Source organism: Entelurus aequoreus, linkage group LG01, assembly GCF_033978785.1.
Source record: "Entelurus aequoreus isolate RoL-2023_Sb linkage group LG01, RoL_Eaeq_v1.1, whole genome shotgun sequence".
In the NCBI taxonomy this organism is placed as follows: Eukaryota; Metazoa; Chordata; class Actinopteri; order Syngnathiformes; family Syngnathidae; genus Entelurus; species Entelurus aequoreus.
The window spans coordinates 21,429,448-21,450,544 of NC_084731.1; the positions used below are offsets into that span (position 1 = coordinate 21,429,448).

General features: G+C 37.8%; 1 protein-coding gene across 7 annotated transcripts in view; it reads right to left on the reverse strand.

Moving 5' to 3' along the window:
• Positions 1-21,097, reverse strand: part of chl1b (cell adhesion molecule L1-like b) — a 225,820-nt gene that overhangs the window by 123,556 nt on the left and 81,167 nt on the right. Inside the window, exon 1 of one of the 7 annotated variants that reach the window (XM_062045680.1) lies at positions 4,155-4,327. The exons of the other annotated variants lie outside the window; for them this stretch is intronic. The gene's annotated coding sequence lies outside the window, so the exon portion shown is untranslated. Of the gene's footprint in view, positions 1-4,154; positions 4,328-21,097 lie in introns of those variants that run through there. 7 annotated transcript variants of the gene reach the window in all.

Sequence of the window (21,097 nt, forward strand, 5' to 3'; positions counted from 1 at the left end):
TTGTGTTGACATGTTTGCGTTGTGTATGAAACGAGACGTCCTGCTGTCTTCTAGTGGAGCATCTGGACAATATTACAGAGTATATGCTGTATGACACAGCTGTCGGATGGTTGACACAGTTCTTGTCACCTCATAGGGTCGAGCGGAGGTTGTCTTGAAATCCATTGGAATGATTACGTAGACCAACCAGTTAGGATTTACACTGCAGAGTTTGTATTTATACTGGATACTAAAGTTTATAAATACTGAAGGACCTACATCATTTCTTCAGAGGAGACATTTGCTTAAACAAGGGGTCGCCAACCCAAAATGTTGAAAGAGCCATATTGGACCAAAAATACAAATCCGTCCGGAGCCGCAAAAAATTAAAAGCCGTATATAAGTCTTATAATGAAAGCAACACATGACGTAAGAGTCTATATTAACTATAATAGCCTACTATCAAAATGAATTTAAAAGTCTTATATACTGTAAGTGTTACAATGAAGGCAACACATGATGTAAGTGTCTATATTAGCTATATTAGCCTACTATCAAAATGGCTGTGTGTCGCAGTCTGAAGCAAATCTTTGTTAACAGAAATGTTGAAATGTAATATTTATTCTACACATTTTTACAACATTAGAAACCATTAGTAAACCAGAGGCTACTCAGAAGGTGAGATAACTCCTGGAAATTGCTGGCTTTTAATGGCCAAAGGTATAGATGTGTGTGTCCAAGTTAAGGCTATCTTTTTTTAATAGATTTATTACAATCTTTGGCAAGCTAGGTAATGTTTGCCGTGGTCTGGAACAACATGGCACACAAACAACTATCTAAAATGTGTCATGAGACATGCAAAGCTAAATTACCGTATTTTTCGGACTATAAGTCGCAGTTTTTTTCATAGTTTGGCCGGCCAGGAGTGCGACTTATACTCAGGAGGGACTTATGTGTGAAATTATTAACAATCAATCAATCAATCAATGTTTATTTATATAGCCCTAAATCACAAGTGTCTCAAAGGGATAACCCATTACCGTAAAATATCAAATAATATTATTTAGCTCATTCACGTAAGAGACTAGACGTATAAGATTTCATGGGATTTAGCGATTAGGAGTGACAGATTGTTTGGTAAACGTATAGCATGTTCTATATGTTATAGTTATTTGAATGACTCTTACCATAATATGTTACGTTAACATACCAGGCACGTTCTCAGTTGGTTATTTATGCCTCATATAACATACACTTATTCAGCCTGTTGTTCACTATTCTTTATTTATTTTAAACTGCCTTTGAAATGTCTATTCTTGGTGTTGGGTTTTATCAAATACATTTCCCCAAAAAATGCGACTTATACTCCAGTGCGACTTATACATGTGTTTTTCCTTCTTTGTTATGCATTTTCGGCCAGTGCGACTTATACTACGGATCGACTTATACTCCAAAAAATACGGTATATACCAAGAGGATACAATTAAAGGATATTAAATAAGCTCAAATATACCTACAAATGAGGCATAATGATGCAATATGTACATACAGCTAGCCTAAATAGCATGTTAGCATTGATTAGCTTGCAGTCATGCACTGACCAAATATGGCTGATTAGCACTCCAACAAGTCAATGACATCAACAAAGCGCACTTTTGTGCATTCACGCACAGCATAAACGTTTGGTGGACAAAATGAGACAAAGAAGGAGTGAAAGATTTTACATGTAAACAAACTGTTGACCAATGTATGATCCTGTAACGACTTGGTATCGGATCGACACCCAAAGTTGTGGTATCATCCAAAACTAATGCAAAGTATCAAACAGCAGAAGAGTTAGTGATTATTACATTTTAACAGAAGTGTAGATAGAACATGTTAAAAGAGAAAGTAAGCAGATATTAACAGTAAATGAACAAGCCCTTAATAATTTTGACAAAAATTAGAAAAATAATGATAAATGACACAATATGTTACTGCATATGTCAGCAGACTAAATTATGAGCCTTTGTTTGCCTACTTACTACTAAAAGACAAGTTGTCTTGTATGTTCACTATTTTATTTAAGGACAAACTTGCAATAAGAAACATATGTTTAATGTACCGTAAGATTTGTTGTTCAAATTAAGCCAATAATCCCAGTTTTTGTGGTCCCTTTTATTTAGAAAAGTATCGAAAAGTATCAACATATTGGTATCAGGACAACACTAATTACACTAAACGAGTTGTACACAGGAAATGCACTACAAGGTGATCAATCAATCAGGTTAGATTTTTTTTTAGAGGTTCACGTCACGCTGCATAGGAGAGTCCGCAGGGGGGAGAACACACAACTGTCTTTGTTGTGTTGTGGCTGCGGCGGCATGTCGCCCCAGCAGACGAGTGACGTGGGGAACACTAAGGGCCAGCTTGGGTTGCAAGACACTTGAATGTGTGCTTCCAGTCCCGCCTCACACACACACACACACACACACACACACACACACACACACACACACACACACACACACACACACACACACACACACACACACACACACACACGCACACACATTTCCATGTTACATGCATTAACAGTCACACTAGAATGCCATGGTTTGCTCTTTTAAGCTCCCAGTCAGTGGCAGCTCCTTGTAAAGGATATGTCCGTCAGACAAGCTTTTCTCTTCAAATTCAAATGAATATGCAGACTTTTTTCAAAAACATGAACTGTATTCAGTTTTAATCTCACCACACCCTTTTCCATTACTATATTGTAGGCCCCACACTTGCTGGTTTGTGTGACTTTAGAGAAGTGATCTTTCAGCAAGTCTAATTTCAAATTATACATGGCATTTGGGATTCTTATATAAAACTAAATTATTAAAGATGATTACTGGGATTGAAAGCTATCGCATACTGATACAATTTAATGGTTCATGTCTAACGTGCAACAGGTCTAAACAGTACACTTTACTTTTTAACTGTATTGCATGGTCAATAAATCTCAGTAATACATTTAAGATGTTAGCGAAATTCCAATAGGGTAGTCTAATACATAAATGTATTTCTTTCATGTGGTTAAATCAGGGGTCAGCAACCCAAAATGTTGAAAGAGCCATATTGGACCAAAAATACAAATCTGTCCGGAGCCGCAAAAAATTAAAAGCTGTATATAAGTCTTTTAATGAAAGCAACACATGACGTGAGAGTCTATATTAACTATAATAGCCTACTATCAAAATGACTTTAAAAGTCTTATATACTGTAAGTGTTACAATGAAGGCAACACATGATGTAAGTGTCTAAATTAGCTATATTAGCCTACTATCAAAATGGCTATGTGTCGCAGTCTGAAGCAAATCTTTGTTGACAGAAATGTTGAAATTTAATATTTATTCTACACATTTTTACAACATTAGAATCCATTGGTAAAACAGAGGCTACTCAGAAGGTGAGATAAATCCTGGAAATTACTGGCTTTTAATGGCCAAAGGTATAGATGTGTGTGTCCAAGTTAAAGGAAACGGCAGGCTGTCTTATTTTAATAGATTTATTACAATATTTGGCAAGCTAGGTAATAATTGCTGTGGTCTGGAACAACATGGCACACAAACAACTATCTGAAATGCAGCCTATATTACATACAGATAATGTGTCATGAGACATGCAAAACTAAATGATATACAAAGAGGATAAAAGTAAAGGAAAATAAATTAGGTCAAATATACCTACAAATGAGGCATGATGATGCAATATGTACATACAGCTAGCCTAAATAGCATGTTAGCATTGATTAGCTTGCACTGACCAAATATGCCTGATTAGCACTCCAACAAATCAATAACATCAACAAAGCTCACCTCTGTGCATTCACGCACAGTATAAAACTGTTGGTGGACAAAATGCGACAAAGAAGGAGTGCAAGATTTTACATGCAAACAAACTGTTGCGTCACAGTCCACACTATGGTGGGTTCAAGAACCGCCAAAATGAGTACGATGTTCACCAAATACTCTCATCGGTGAAGCGTACACACAAACATATTAAACAGTGGGCTTGCTTACAATAGGGAAGGTTTGTGTCATGTTTGTCCTCAAACAAAAACCATACTAAAACTAAAGAGCTGCATGAGGAAACCCCTCAGCATACATAAACATAGAACCAGAGACAGAAATGGCAAAAGTGACACTTACAATACAACATTTGACATCGTTCCTTTTTCTGGTCCGCAAAAAAGGATGTATATTCCTTTCAGAGGCAATAACGTCCAGTGTAAACAGCAAGTAGGAGCATAAAAATGGACAGTCCCAAACCGGGCTCTGTGTCGCGTCAAACAGGTTGGAGACAGAGGAACTGTGGTCACATATGTTGGCCAAAGCCTCTCGCTCAGTAAAGACGCTCATTAAGCCTCTGACAATCAATCCCACAAAGCCCCATGTAAAGGCTATTCACAGGGTGGGTACAAAGGACTGGTGGAATGCAACTTCCATCTACCCCCTTTGCTCTGTCACACAACATATAGCTGTACCTGAAGCAATTTGATTAGAGATGAACAGGGAAACATGTACGTTCAGAAGGTAATTGCTAAGATCACCTGCTGTGTATAAATCGGCCAAATGCAATCAACTATTGACCATTCCATATTGGTTTATAATACAGTTTTATTCTAAAGTAAACCAAAGTCCATTTGAACGGGGTTGGGACAATTTAACCAATTGACCAGTTTGGACTTTTGAAATGAAAAGACCTGATTGTTTCGCTCTGATGAACAGGGGAACTTGACTCCATGGCTATGACAGCTGAAAGCGTGGTGAGCAGAGTGCTGGGACTGTTGATAGGAACAAGAACAAGCACAGGCTCTCCCCCATGGCACAAGGGGGTGGAAAGGGGGGTTAGCTCTCAGTCCGGATGATCTATGATGTTGGGATTGGTTTAAGACCCGGGGTTTTTACTAAGAAGAAAGGCAGAAATGAAAAGTAGGAGGAGGGTCATGCTTGAATTATACGGATGTGGGTCGTAATTGTTGTCATTAAAAAACAACCCGAGCTCGGTTGCGTCACTGAATGAGCGGACACAACTATGCGTATTATTTCCCCAGGCCTAATTAATGTGGATTGTTCGGAACTATTGGGGATGAAATTGTGTATCTTTGCAGCACTAACATGACCTATCATCACTTCATCATAGATGCCAAAGTTTTTTGTTTTTTTTCCAATGACATTATCTCTCTGGTAATCCTAGTCTTCCTTTTTGCTTTGCTTATATAGTCAAGAATTGAATAAATGTACAGTTGTGGTCAAAAGTTTACATACACTACCGTTCAAAAGTTTGGGGTCACCCAAACAATTTTGTGGAATAGCCTTCATTTCTAAGAACAAGAATAGACTGTCGAGTTTCAGATGAAAGTTCTCTTTTTCTGGCCATTTTGAGCGTTTAATTGACCCCACAAATGTGATGCTCCAGAAACTCAATCTGCTCAAAGGAAGGTCAGTTTTGTAGCTTCTGTAACGAGCTAAACTGTTTTCAGATGTGTGAACATGATTGCACAAGGGTTTTCTAATCATCAATTAGCCTTCTGAGCCAATGAGCAAACACATTGTACCATTAGAACACTGGAGTGATAGTTGCTGGAAATGGGCCTCTATACACCTATGTAGATATTGCACCAAAAACCAGACATTTGCAACTAGAATAGTCATTTACCACATTAGCAATGTATAGAGTGTATTTCTTTAAAGTTAAGACTAGTTTAAAGTTATCTTCATTGAAAAGTACAGTGCTTTTCCTTCAAAAATAAGGACATTTCAATGTGACCCCAAACTTTTGAACGGTAGTGTACATGTCACAACGTGGTTTTCGCTTACTGCGGGGTCGTTCTCCCAGGAAGGCAAACGGACGACTCCGTACAGGACTTGCAGGTAGGAACATGATTTAATTTTAAGAAATAATCAACGAGATACAAAACAGAAACAACCCGAAGGCAAGCGTGCCTATCGCATGCGGAAGCTAAGGCAAAAACTTGGGACATGAAACTATAGACATGAACCTCACGAAACTGTGGTATGAAACAAACACGAAACTGTGGCATGAAATAACTAGCATTAACTATGGCATAGAACAAACACGAAACTGTGGCATGAAACCAATAGCATTAACTATGGCATAGAACAAACACGGAAATGTGGCATGAAACAACTAAGACTTACGTAGTCCAGGCATGAGGCAAACAACTAATGACGCCAGGACGACTGACTGGCAAAGGCACGGTTAAATAGTCCTCAGATTAGCAGCAGGTGCGCGTCCTGAACACCAGAGGCAGGTGAAAATCATAAGTAGTTATGGTAACTAAAACAAACCCAGGTGTCAAACAGGAACTAAAAGAGTCCAAAACTAACAGAACATAACAAAAACATGATCCGGACTACGGATCATGACAATACACTTGTAAAGAACATAATGTCATGGCTGTCTTGAGTTTCCAATCATTTCTACAACTCTTATTTTTGTGTGATAGAGTGATTGGAGCACATACTTGTTCATTCATGAAGTTTGGTTCTTTTATGAATTTATTATGGGTCTGCTGAAAACGTGACCAAATCTGCTGGGTCAAAAGTATACATACAGCAATGTTAATATTTGCTTACATGTCCCTTGGCAAGTTTCACTGCAATAAGGCACTTTTGGTAGCCATCCACAAGCTTCTGGCAAGCTTCTGCTTGAATTTTTGACCACTCCTCTTGACAAAATTGGTGCAGTTCAGCTAAATTTGTTGGTTTTCTGACATGGACTTGTTTCTTCAGCATTGTCCACACGTTTAAGTCAGGACTTTGGGAAAACCTTAATGCTAGCCTGATTTAGCCATTCCTTTACAACTTTTCAGGTGTGTTTGGGGTCATTGTCCTGTTGGAACACCCAACTGTGCCTAAGACCCAACCTCTGGGCTGATGATTTGAGGTTGTCCTGAAGAATTTGGAGGTAATCCTTATTTTTCATTGTCCCATTTACTCTCTGTAAAGCACCAGTTGCATTGGCAGCAAAACAGGCCCAGAGCATAATACTACCACCACCATGCTTGACGGTAGGCGTGGTGTTCCTGGGATTAAAGGCCTCACCGTTTCTCCTCCAAATATATTGCTGGGTATTGTGGCCAAACAGCTCAATTTTTGTTTAATCTGACCACAGAACTTTCCTCCAGAAGGTCTTATCTTTGTCCATGTGATGTCAGCTAAACTCAAGACAGCCATGACATTATGTTCTTTTCAAGTGTATGTAAACTTTTGACCACGACTGTAGGTGTTCATCTTCTAAAGGTTTACATTCTGTTTTACCAATACACCGGTGCTGTTGTTTATTTTTTTCCAGATTGAATGCAGTCTGCCAAAAGCAGTAATTTATAGACCTCACACCCCTCTGTAGTGCCAGTGCCAGACCCTCAAGAGTCCATATGCACTCATTAAGCCACAGCAGGATGGAGCATCAATGATGACCACACAGACAGAGAGAAGGCTTATGGACTTTACACAAATGCTTAGCTCTCTGAAAGCTGAGGGACATAGGTGACTACCGAGACATGCAGTTCCCAAATACTGAGTGTTTGTGCATTTTGGCTGGACAAACCAGACATTGTCCTGGGCACTTCCCCAAAGGGAATGTTCCATTTCCTCTCTTTCTGCGACTCAAACAGCATTTGAAGCATTTGTTAAAGTACCCTAAGAAAAACATCAGAGAGAACCCGAACGCAGATTGTCCAACTTAATCCATTAGATAATTTCCTTTGGAAATCTCTGCTGTCCACATGGTCACAGTCACTGTTCTCCATTATTATATAATCTTTCAATAATAATCTGCTCCCTTGCCGAAGAAAATGCTTGCAACATCTTTAATGTATGACATGCCTGTTATCTCCCTCAAGCAGCAATCTCTAAATGTTATCAGACTGCTACAAGACGAGGGTCTGCGACCGCATTGTTGCGGTTGAATCACAATCATACTCTCTTGACCTGCTGCCCCCCCCTCCTCAGGCAAGCGAGCCAAAATAACAACAACAAATATTAATAAGGACTGGCCAATTCAGACCTAAAGCCGAAAAACAACAACACATGCAGTTCATAGACCAAACACATTGAAAAGTGGCCATGTTTGAAATTGTCCTCTAACTGTCTGAAAATTACACTATTGGTTTAGTTTATTAAGGATCCTCATTAGTCTACACCACAGTGGAGACTATTCTTCCTGGGGTCCAGGCAAAAAACATCACACAATCTCAAAACAAAAGATTACAATGCAGTACAACATGATCAATAATAAAGATTTTGTAATACAAAAATAGCCACCGCAAAAAACAATAAAACAATAACTTGGAGTTTACATAATAATGTTCATAACAAAGATAAAAAAAGAGCTATATAAATATATGTATACATGTATATATACACTACCGTTCAAAAGTTTAGGGTCACATTGAAATGTCCTTATTTTTGAAGGAAAAGCACTGTACTTTTCAATGAAGATAACTTTAAACTAGTCTTAACTTTAAAGAAATACACTCTATACATTGCTAATGTGGTAAATGACTATTCTAGCTGCAAATGTCTGGTTTTTGGTGCAATATCTACATAGGTGTATAGAGGCCCATTTCCAGAAACTATCACTCCAGTGTTCTAATGGTACAATGTGTTTGCTCATTGGCTCAGAAGGCTAATTGATGATTAGAAAACCCTTGTGCAATCATGTTCACACATCTGAAAACAGTTTAGCTCGTTACAGAAGCTACAAAACTGACCTTCCTTTGAACAGATTGAGTTTCTGGAGCATCACATTTGTGGGGTCAATTAAACGCTCAAAATGTCCAGAAAAAGAGAACTTTCATCTGAAACTCGACAGTCTATTCTTGTTCTTAGAAATGAAGGCTATTCCACAAAATTGTTTGGGTGACCCAAAACTTTTGAACGGTAGTATATATATATATATATATATATATATATATATATATATATATATATATATATATATATATATATATATATATATACATTTATTTTATTTTATTTTTTGCAGAAATAAAACAAAGAACCAATGGCCTACAACAGGGGTGTCAAAGTACGGCCCGGGGGCCATTTGCGGCCTGCAGCTAATTGTTTACCGGCCCAACACACATTCTGGAAATACTATTGTAAAAATAAAAAATAACATAAAAAAATGTAAAATGAGGAGAAATCTAACGGGAAAAAGTTGCAATGTTGACACTAAAGCTGCCATGCAGGCTGTTTTTTTTTTGTTTTTTTTGTCTTTCTTCATTTTTCTTTTTTTTGCCATTGCTCAAAAAAAAAAAAAATAATGTCAAAAAAATCCATGTTATAATGAATTATTTTCAGGGCTCCAATTATTTCAAATATTTCACTTAAAAATGTTTTATGTGGTAAATATTGCATATATTGTGTAGTAGCCATATAAAAACATCAAAGTTTTCTTTGACAAAAGCGCATAAAACAAACAAAATAATAGTTCCAGCATAAAATCGACAGATATATCTGAAGTTGATCTCGTAACTTAAGTGTTGAAAGTAAAATAAAAACCTAATAAAAATGTATCACTTCATGAGTGGGGCACCTTTTGGATCCCACATATATTTAGTGATTTTTTATTTATCTTTTCACTGTGATTTCTCAAAAATATGAAATAATTAAAATCAATGGTGTCCTGCATTATTGATATTTTAGGGCTCTAATTACTAAATACTGCATATTTCAGTTTTACTATAAAAAAAAAACAATGTTTTTTTTGACAGAAAAGCCATAAAACATTTTTTAAAATTTGTATTACTTTATATCAACTTGAAGTTGATATAGAGATTTACTGTAAGCGCTAAATAATTACAAAAAATAACAATCTGACTTGTTTTTAACATTTTAATGACTGAGACCCTTTATGGTCCCCGGGACCCCTAAAGGTAAAATAAACAAAAAATGTATATATTTTGTTATGGTTTGAAAATGAAAAATATCAAAATGGCCCCCACATGCTTTATTTTTCCGTGTGGGGCCCTCAGTGGAAAAAGTTTGGACACCCCTGGCCTACAATATACACATTAGTGTACCAAAGACAAACAATATTCTAAGTGACGAAAAAGTACCATAATGAATAAAATATGACGTAAAGTACATACAAAATCAAGATATTATCAATATAAAACGATAACCAGAAACAAGAAAAGGGATGACAAGGGATTTCACAATTATATTTCAACCATTTACTAATCCAATAGTACATCGATTATGAACTCAATTCGTTCTATGACCAAGTTCTTAAAGGGGAACTGCGCTTTTTTTGGAATGTTGCCTATCGCTCCCAATCATTATGAAAGACATGACGACGAATGGATTTTTTTTTAATGTATTCTAAATAATAAATGAACGTAAATAAAAGTCAGCTTACAGCGAAGCCAATGGGAGCTCCATTATTCCGCCCATAAAATCCAATAAATAACCATTCAAAAAGCGCCAACAATACTCCATTTACATTTTGTGACTTGAATATTTACCAAGTATTACTGATATTAATATTATAAGCTAAGCCTGGGTAACTATTTTGACTCGGGGGGGCAAATTTAGAGAAAACAATGTGTCTCGGGGCTGGTATATCAATCTATCTATCTATCTATGTATACATATATACACATATACTCACACACACACACACACACACACATATATATATGTGTGTGTGTAAGATGTGAAAATCTGCTGTACAGTATGTGTGCTTGGGTCCTATTTTTAGGAACACTAATACAAAATATCACAATAATGTCTGATTGATAGCTAAAAACGTTATGACAGACCGCCTATAAAAACGGAATTGAATTTTAATTTTTTTTACTGAATGAGACACCCAGAATGTACATGAAAATAAAGAATGTGTGTTTTCAATGTACACGTGGCCCAGTGTGTAATAGTGTTGAAAAAGCGGATATTCCTGGTTAGGGGTGTATACTGAGTACCGGCATTTTTAGGTATTGGTTCGTAAAGCGGACTGCTACAATTCTGGACTAATGATACTGCTATCAGTATTTTATTTTTGTTGGAAAACAAAGTTATGTCAATGTCTAGCTATAAGCTACAATATGTTTGGGGCGGTTCATTGTGGCATTTGCTACGCCATCTAGCGGCGGGTCGTGGCTCGTAACTCCAATCAAAGACCGTCCGTATCTTAAGTACTACTGCACATCCATGTAAAGGCTGAAGTTTGGAACACTTTTCCGTTTCCACATCCTGTGCAGGCTTCGCACAGTGTGAGGTTTTTAATTGAGTTCTGGGCACATAGCCTATTCCACCGAGAAGTTGTCCGTTACTCAAGCTTTCAGAAACCACCAATAAACCTCTAACCTGGCACATAAAGACCAACCTGTCTTTGGCTGATAACATTACATTAGGTCCAAACTTTGAACACCCAAAACACTCATGGTATGTTCCCCATTTGCAACAGTAACCGCCAATGCCATTTCATTCTTAAGTCTGCAAAGATTGAATGTTCTCCTGGCTTGAAACATTTAGTTCACAAATTAGAAAGTACTAAGGATATATGATGTTGGAAGATGGATCATGCCTTTTGAAGTGAGTGGTCCTCTCCATGGCCAGTGACTGCAAATGAAGAGGCAGTACTCTAACACAACACTTAGGGCGCAATGTGCATTTGTTTATCCATCTGTTATAAATTATTTCCAGAACTGTTTTGTCTTCACAACACTACAAATACCGACTCAAACAATAAGCTCTGTAAAACAAAAAAATACACATCAAACAGTGGGCACACATTCTTCCATGGTTCAGTTGTAAAACATGTTTTGATCTCAGGACAATTTTGCCAAGGCTGAACCTTGACTGCGGTCCTGTGAGGACAGTGCAGGCCCATGAGGCAGACTCTCCCACACTGCTCTTAATCAGCTTTCTCAGCCAGTCTGTATGTCACAGATGGTGCACTCTGTGATCATGGCAGTGATCTGCACACCGACTGAACAGAACCTGCTCAGCGTCTGCTCCATCTCTAGTACCACAACACCTACAATATCCCACATTATATGAAAGTGAGATGTTTTTCAATACTTAAAAGATATATATTACTGTAGCTTGAATATCGTAAATACCAGTGGTGTGCCATCTGCTGGCCTAACATAACCAGAAATCATGATCATAATTAACCTCTTAAGGCCCAAGCTGTTTGTTTACATGCTTTTTTAATTTCTCTTTGCTATTTGGGCTTATTGGACCCTAATTAGAATAAAAACTAAGAATCATTTTTTGATATGATGTACTTAGTCCATAAGTAACAAACGTGTACTTGCTAATTCTTAATTTTACACTTTTGTTTTCCAAATTCCATTGTATGTTATACTCTTCTGACACCACCAGATGGCAGTATAAGTGTCCACATAAGCGGCCATAAGACCCCAATTCAGTAGTGTACACAATTTTGGGAATAAGAGCTAAAAGGTGCTGTCCACGCATGTGGCCACTAAGGCCTTTATTTAAAGACCCATCACCCTTGATCATCCCCTGGGAGGTGAGGGGAGCAGTGAGCAGCAGCGGTGGCCGCGCCCGGGAATAATGTTTAATGATTTAACCCCCAATTCCAACCCTTGATGCTGAGTGTCAAGCAGGGAGGTAATGGGTCCCATTTTTATAGTCTTTGGTATGACTCGGCCGGGGTTTGAATTCACGACCTACCGATCTCAGGGCGGACACTCTAACCACAAGGCGTGACAGTCATTGGTACTTTAACTTTAACTTAAAGATGAAAGTATTTTTTTATTTACTTTCCCTAAATATCTAAAAGTATTCATATTCTCTTCATGTCATATTATGCTCCTTCCAGTGCTGTTGTTTTTAGGTTTGAGTTTTTATCCAATCAGAATCCAGCCAGCTTGTGTTGCCATGCTGTACAAAATATGCCCGGGGCCTTCAGAATCAACAATGCGGGCGTCTGTGCACTGTAAGTGAACGGGTACATACAGTTGATAGATAATTGCAATAGCCAATCAGATCACAAGTTGTTGTCAGTAAGGCTTTCTACCTGGCCTCACGTTGAACGTGGCATATAAGCGTCCTGTAAGCATAATCACTGGTGTGAGCCGCGGCGGTGCTATGCAGATCAGCAGAGCCACACCCGGGACCGGGAAGTGTTGCACCGTAGCCATACCGGGCTAGCAGAGAAATCACCATTACTCACTTTTTTAACCCACAAAGAAGGAGAACAAAATGTTGATTAGTTGGCAGATATACTGTATATTTGCAAGACCATTTTCAAGAAGGATATTTAAAGAGAAACTACATCTTGTGAGATAACGCCGGCCAACCCCGGAATCCAGCTCAGCTGTCTCGGCGATGAAATGGGGGAATGCCCACCACTTCCACTCGAACCAACCGACTACAAGCGGTACCACTGGCTTATACGGCGTTGAATGGGTTCTACAAATTGTGTGTTCAAATATTTAATTTCTCTATTTTTCAAGTTTAATGTTTTTTTGTTTACACTTTTAATTTTGACAGTACCACATAAGATATGTTTTAATTCAGTGGTTCTTAACCTTGTTGGAGGTACCGAACCCCACCAGTTTCATATGCACATTCACCGAACCCATCTTTAGTGAAAAATATATAGATATTTTTTTCAAATTCAAGAAAAAGTTCTATGTTTTTTTACTGGTGCACAAAATGAACCATGCATGAACATCACCTTGTTCAAAGAACAAAACCAACACAGTGCATAAACTCAAAACAAATTACACACATTACCATGAATTGATTAATGTGGACCCCGACTTAAAACAAGTTGAAAAACTTATTCGGGTGTTACCATTTAGTGGTCAATGGTACGGAATATGTACTGTACTGTTTCATCTAATGTATTCTCTTCCTTTGCAATCTGCTAGTAAAAGTTTCAATCGATCAATCAAACAACCTGCAAATCAGATGGAAAATTAGAGGGAACATTGTTTGGGGGTATCCATAATACGCTGATAGGGAGAAGTTTTTATTTACACGATAAGTCGGATGTGTCTTTACCTCTGTGGCGGAGGCTCCGCCGAACTCCTGAAGCCGACTCACCGAACCCCTAGGGTTCGATCCAACCCAGGTTAAGAACCACTGTTTTAATTGCTGATGCAGGTTTATTTTTAAATGCACCAGAAAATAGCCCGTTTTGTACACCGTTGAGGTGATTCCGTCACGACGGGAGGGGGTCGCAGCTTGCTGCGAGGTTTGTTCCCCCGGGATGCAAAGAGACCACTCCGGACAAGGCGTGCAGGTAGGAACATGATGTATTCCTCAAAAATCAAATAAGTACAAAAACAGAAAACAAGCCGAAGAGACAACGTGCCGATCACACTGGACATAAAAGCTAATGCTTGGCATAGCCTAGAGATAAGGAATACTCACGTGACTGTGGCATGAAGCAAACAATGAAGCCAGGCCGACTGACCGGCATAGGCAGGCTTAAATAATGCCTCTGATTAGTGCTCGGGGAACAGGTGAGCGTCCCGAACACCAATCAGAGGCAGGTGAAAAAAATAAGCAACCATGGTAACTAAAAGCAAACAAGGGTCCACAACAACAGGAACTCAGGGAGTCCAAAATTAACAGAACATAACAAAAACATGATCCGGGCCACGGATCATGACAGATTCAATGAACAGTAGTGCGTAAATGTGTTTATGTATAGTATTTCTCCAGCAATGGTCATGTGGTGACATAAATTATGGTATTTTGAGAGGTAATCATTGAAGTCGGACATCACTGAAGGCCTAGGTGGGAAACGCACGGCCCGCCACTGGTAAATACTGTTTATTAGTAAAACACGAGATTAGATTCTCTTTTTCAGACAAAGAAATAGTTGAGAAAACAAATGAGTATATTGATATGAATTATAATTATATAAAATTTGTGCATAAAAGATAGTACAATCTGGAAAAAAGGGCACTATATTCTCTCATTTTTCCCCTTACAGCTTGGAAGTAAATTTAATCATGTGTCCCCACCACGAATCAATAAGCTATTTTCCCAGGTCACTTTCAGCAAAGGGAAAGCCTGTGCTCTACAGAGAAGTGGAGTGTTTGCACAGCTGACAGGGAATACAGAGGTAAACATGAGCTTGAAAATGAATTCATTAAGATAAACGCAACGCCGCTTGGTAAAGCCTGTAGGCATGGTAACTGCTGTGGTTGCGCTCCGAGACTCACAGCCTATGGTATGCACATGCCTATAATCGCACTGGACAATATGAGTGCAAACACACACTTTTCAAGAAGGGAGCTGCCAACGGTCCTCACAGCGCCTCGTTTAGGACATGTTTTAACTATTACCAAAACATTTTTGTGAATTCCCAACACCACAGGTAGTGTATTTGGTTCAAATAACCTTTATGCAGCTGGCATGAGCTTGATTGCTGGGGTAATTGTCCCTTTACCTTGTTTTCTAATCCAACCTTTTTCAACCTGGGTTCTGGATGTCTACAGGGATCGTAAGACCATTGCAGTCAGTTGCCAGATCATTGTGAAAAATATCACGATATGACTTAAATCATGTCATTTATTACCATATTTTTCGGACTATAAGGTGCACTTAAAATCCTTTCATTTTCTCAAAACTCGACAGTGTGCCTTATAACCCGGTGCGCCTAATGTACGGAATCATTTTGGTTGTGCTTACCAACCTAGAAGCTATTCTATTTGGTACATGGTGAAATGACAAGTGTGACCGGTAGATGGCAGTCACACATAAGAGATATAACTCAAGTAAACAACACCAAAATTGTATATGTTCCATTGAAAATATAGAACATTACACACGGTGTGCGAAAAATCTATCAAATGTTTTAGTACGACTTTGGTAAGCTATGAAGCCGCACTGCCTGATGGATTGTACTGTGCTTCGGTTATAATTAATAGCCTTTATCTTTAAGTCCTTCATCGTGTCTCAAAAAATTGCTGTAATCGATTGCTGCTGTCCAGTTTCGAGGGTAGTCAATTAGACCATTTTATTTGTTATTATTTCAGTGCCCATTATATATATTTACAGTACAGGCCAAAGGTTTGGACACACCTTTTCATTCAATGGGTTTTCTTTATTTTCATGACTATCGTATTTCCTTGAATTGCCGCCGGTAATATAATATTCGCCTGCCTAGAATTACAGCCGGGTCAAATTCGTTTCGCAAAATAATTAGCGCATGCTTGGCACTTCCGCCGGGTCAAATATGAGTCATTAAATGACTCCCGCCTCCTGGTGGTAGAGGGCGCTAGTGATCCTTCTTGCGACTACCAGTACTGCAGAAGACCGGTGCTGCAGAAGAAGACAACAAGCAGCATGCGTGAGCCGCGATCGTTTGCTTGCACTTTTACCATGGAGGATTACATATCTAAAATAAAACAGTTTTCTAAACTGGACTTTCAATCGAACCAGGAGGTAATAATTAAAGGAATTTCTCAAGAGACTTTTAAAACTGAAGAAAGATAAGGAAGACTGCCTTTGATCAGAAGCAGCTGCGGATGGACATCATTTATAAGTAAAGGACCATAATAACGTTTTTTTTTATTAAATGTGCTTTTCATGATAAGGTAAGCGCCGGAGTGAGAAGAGGTTTTAAAATAATTAGCGCATGCTTGCCCATCCCGCATGATTTTGGTAAGCGCAGGAGTGAGAAGAGGTTTTAAATTAATTAGCGCCCCTGCGGCTATTCAAGGAAATACGGTATTTGCATTGTAGATTGTCACTTAAGGCATCAAAACTATGTAATTGTCCCTTTACCTTGTTTTCTAATTCAACCTTTGTCAACCTGGGTTCTGGATGTCTACAGGGATCGTAAGACCATTGCAGTCAGTTGTCAGATCATTTTGAAAAATATCACGATATAACTATTAAATCTCGTCATTTATTACCATATTTTTCGGACTATAAGGCGCACTTAAAATCCTTTCATTTTCTCAAAACTCGACAGTGTGCCTTATAACCCGGTGCGCCTAATGTACGGAATCATTTTGGTTGTGCTTACCGACCTAGAAGCTATTCTATTTGGTACATGGTGAAATGACAAGTGTGACTGGTAGATGGCAGTCACACATAAGAGATATGTGTAGACTGCAATATTACTCATGTAAGCAACACCAAAAATGTATAAGTTCCATTGAAAATATAGAACATTACACACGGCGCTCAAAAATCCATCAAAATGTTTTACTACGACTTTGGTAAGCTATGAAGCCGCTCCGCTTGATGGATTGTACTGTGCTTCAACATACGAGTATTATTAAGGTGTGTGTATAAGGTCAGACATATTATGTACTTAACAAAAAAAAGGTGAAATAACTGAAAACATGTTTTATATTCTAGTTTCTTCAAAATAGCCAAACTTTGCTCCGATTACTGTTTTGCACATTCTTGACATTCTCTCGATGAGCTTCAAGAGGTAGTCACCTGAAATGGTTTACACTTCACAGGTTTCATAGCTTTGATGCCTTCAGTGACAATCTACAATCTAAATAGCCATCAAAATAAAGAAAACACATTAAAATGAGAAGGTGTGTTCATCCAAACTACTGTGTGTATATATATATATATATATATATATATATATATATATATATATATATATATATATATATATATATATATATATATATATATATATATATATATATATATATATATATATATATATATATGTCTTAATTAGATTATCCAAAAAAAATAGTGCTGGATACCGTGGTAGAGCGTAATATGTATGTGTGGGGAAAAAATCACAAGACTATTTCATCTCTACAGGCCTGTTTCATGAGGGTTTCCTCAATCGTCAGGAGATTGAGGAAACCCTCATGAAACAGGCCTGTAGAGATGAAATAGTCTTGTGATTTTTTTCCCACACATACATATATATTAGGGATGTCCGATAATGGCTTTTTGCCGATATCCGATATTCCGATATTGTCCAACTCTTTAATTACCGATACCGATATCAACTGATACCGATATCAACCGATATATGCAGTCGTGGAATTAACACATTATTATGCCTAATTTGGACAACCATGTATGGTGAAGATAAGGTACTTTTAAAAAATAATAATAAAATAAGATAACTAAATTAAAAACATTTTCTTGAATAAAAAAGAAAGTAAAACAATATAAAAACAGCTACATAGAAACTAGTAATTAATTAAAATGAGTAAAATTAACTGTTAAAGGTTAGTACTATTAGTGGACCAGCAGCACGCACAATCATGTGTGCTTACAGACTGTATCCCTTGCAGGAAACACATACCGTGTAATATGTATGTGTGGGGAAAAAATCACAAGACTATTTCATCTCTACAGGCCTGTTTCATGAGGGTTTCCTCAATCGTCAGGAGATTGAGGAAACCCTCATGAAACAGGCCTGTAGAGATGAAATATTCTTGTGATTTTTTTCCCACACATACATATATATTAGGGATGTCCGATAATGGCTTTTTGCCGATATCCGATATTCCGATATTGTCCAACTCTTTAATTACCGATACCGATATCAACTGATACCGATATCAACCGATATATGCAGTCGTGGAATTAACACATTATTATGCCTAATTTGGACAACCATGTATGGTGAAGATAAGGTACTTTTAAAAAATAATAATAAAATAAGATAACTAAATTAAAAACATTTTCTTGAATAAAAAAGAAAGTAAAACAATATAAAAACAGTTACATAGAAACTAGTAATTAATTAAAATGAGTAAAATTAACTGTTAAAGGTTAGTACTATTAGTGGACCAGCAGCACGCACAATCATGTGTGCTTACAGACTGTATCCCTTGCAGACTGTATTGATATATATTGATATATAATGTAGGAACCAGAATATTGATAACAGAAAGAAATGGGGGGAGGGAGGTTTTTTGGGTTGGTGCACTAATTGTAAGTGAATCTTGTGTTTTTTATGTTGATTTAATAAAAAAAATCAAAAAACAAAAAAACGATACAGATAATAAAAAAAACGATACCGATAATTTCCGATATTACATTTTAACGCATTTATCCAAGATGTGTGCGGAAGCCACATCCCTAATATATATATATATATATATATATATATATATATATATATATATATATATATATATATATATATATATATATATATATATATATATATATATATATATATATATATATATATATATATATATGTGTGTTATTACTTACATTACGGATCCAAAGAAGAAAAACAACAAATAATTAAAAATGTAACCTCATTCATTGATATAATAACAGCTTTCATGAAGAGAATCTGTAGCCCAAAAACAAGAATTACAAGGATGATCATTTCTATCAACAGAAACTTGGCCGTCAAAGGGAAGGTTTTGAGGATAGACTCCAGGCCAGCGGCAACTGTTCCCCTTAATCCTGTTACGCCAACAAGTAGGTTTAATTTCCAGAAAACGGGCTTTTTCCACTTATGGTCTTATTAGGAAGGAGAAACTGAGCTGACCATTCACGGGCAGACCCTCTCATAATAAGCAGTTAGACACTAATAGCCTTCTAAGGAGTGTCCTTCTGGCCACTGGCTTCCGCACACATCTTGGAGTCAACTCTCCGAGACCACTCAGGCAAAAAAAGGCCTCTCGCAGAACACGGCTAATCCTGCGGTGGAAAATGTTGCTGGGCTCGTCTCACAGCGTGAGATGAAGGGCAGACCGAAAAAATCGAGACAATGTACCGATTGTCCGTGTGCGTTTGTGTGTGGAGGCTGTTGGGGTTGGCCATTTCTGTGCAGACAGGTCGTCAAAAGGAGGGCTGGCCAAAGTATCGTGCCTTTCATGCTTCCATTGTCGTTTTCTTTCAGTAGCCACACAAAGGCAAGGTTTTAGATCTATTTTAGACAAGGTGTGTGGCCCAACAATATTGTTGGATCATCTTTTGCTATGTTTTGCTACAGGAGCATTTGTATTAATGATAACAAGCATGATGGACACTTGAGTTCAAATCCATGCTTTTCACAAAGGTAGCGTTCGGTTATGGGAACCCTCTCACTATAATATTCTCAGAGAATCTCTTGATAGCCAATTAGCCCATGTCCGTTGAATTGGCCTAAAGGCACAAGTCTGTTATAAACGGGAACCATAAACCATGCACATTTCTCTGTTTGATCAATTGTATGTGTTTCACATTCACATCAGTATCTAATCTTTTCATGACCACCAGAATCAAATTGAAGCAGGCAAAGGATATTTATTTAGAGAACCGTGTATTTCGGACTATAAGGCGCACTTAAAATACTTTCATTTTCTAAAAACTCGACAGTGCGCCTTATAAGCCGGCACGCCTAACGTACGGAATAGTTCTGGTTGTGCTTACCGACCTCGAAGCAATTTTGTTTGGTACATGGTGAAATGATAAGTGTGACCAGTAGATGGCAGTCACACATAAGAGATATGTGCAGACTGCAATATGACTCAAGTACACAACAGCAACATTGTATATGTTCCATTGGAAATATAGAACATTAAAATCCTTTCATTTTCTCAAAACTCGACAGTGCGCCTTATAAGCCGGTACGCCTAATGTACGGAATAATTCTGGTTGTGCTTACCGACCTCCAAGCAATTTTATTTGGTACATGGTAAAATGATAAGTGTGACCAATATGATGGCAGTCACACTTAAGAGATATGTGTAGACTGCAATATGACTCAAGTACACAACAGCAACATTTTATATGTTCCATTGGAAATATAGAACATTACACACGGCGCTCAAAAATCTATCAAAATGTTTTAGTACGACTTTGGTAAGCTGTGAAGGCGCACCACTTGATGGATTGTACTGTGCTTCAACATACGAGTATTACTATGGTGTGTGTATAAGGTAAGACAGTCTATAAAATCCGCTACACCTCCCTGATACCGAAGTACATGTCAAACTACTTCCTTAACGTAAATGACCGCCATAACCACAACACCAGGGGGTGCTCCACTAACCACGTTAAACCCAGATTCCGAACTAACAAAGGTCTTAACTCATTCTCTTTCTATGCCACATCAATGTGGAATGCGCTCCCAACAGGTATAAAAGAAAGGGCATCTCTATCCTCCTTCAAAACCGCTATAAAAG